We start from the raw sequence: 1021 nt of genomic DNA on the forward strand, positions 1-1021 counted from the left end.
CCTGGGAACCCCAAAATTATCCATGGGAACCCCAAAATGTCCCCATGGAACCCCAAAATGTCCCCATGGAACCCCAAAATATCATGGAAACCCTAAAACATCCCTGGGACCCCAAAATGTCCCCATGGAACCCCAAAATGTCCCCATGGAACCCCAAAATGTCCCCATGGAACCCCAAAATGTCCCCATGGAACCCCAAAATGTCCCCATGGAACCCCAAAATGTCCCCATGGAACCCCAAAATATCATGGAAACCCTAAAACATCCATGGAACCCCAAAATGTCCCCATGGAACCCCAAAATATCATGGAAACCCTAAAACATCCCTGGGACCCCAAAATGTCCCCATGGAACCCCAAAATGTCATGGGAACCCCAAAACATCCCTGGGAACCCCAAAATTATCCATGGGAACCCCCAAGATACCCCCAAGGGCTGCGCCGAGACCGCCGTCAGAGGTGGCACCCCAAAAATGTCATGGGAACCCCCAAAAATGTCCTGGGAACTCCAAAACATCCCTGGGAACCCTGGAATCATCCTGGGAACCCCCAAAATTATCCATAGGGACCCCCAAAATACCCCCAAGGGCTGCGCCAAGACTGCTGTCAGAGGTGGCACCCCAAAACGTCCCTGGGACCCCCTAAAACCATCCTGGGACCCCAAAATGTCCCCTGAGAACTCAAAATTATCCTTGGAAACCCCAAAATACCCTCTGGGTACCCCCAAAATCATCCCTGCACCCCCCAAAACCACCCTGGGACCCCCAAAATATCATCCTGGGAACCTCAAAATTGCACCTGGGACCCCAAAATTCCCCCTGGGACCCCCGAATCTCCCCCTGGGACCCCAAAATTCCCTCTGGGACCCCCGAATCTCCCCCGGGACCCCCCCAGCCCTGCCCGGTGGGGCGGGGGTCTCACCCCCCTCTCCTGCAGTGCACGTGTCCTACCTGGATGGCAAAGGGAACCTGGAGCCGCAGGGGGCAGGTGAGGAACGACCCCCAGAGACCCCCCCAGAGACCC

The sequence above is a fragment of the Pyrgilauda ruficollis genome, unplaced genomic scaffold (genome assembly GCF_017590135.1).
Source record: "Pyrgilauda ruficollis isolate IOZ18807 unplaced genomic scaffold, ASM1759013v1 scaffold1757, whole genome shotgun sequence".
NCBI lineage: Eukaryota > Metazoa > Chordata > Aves > Passeriformes > Passeridae > Pyrgilauda > Pyrgilauda ruficollis.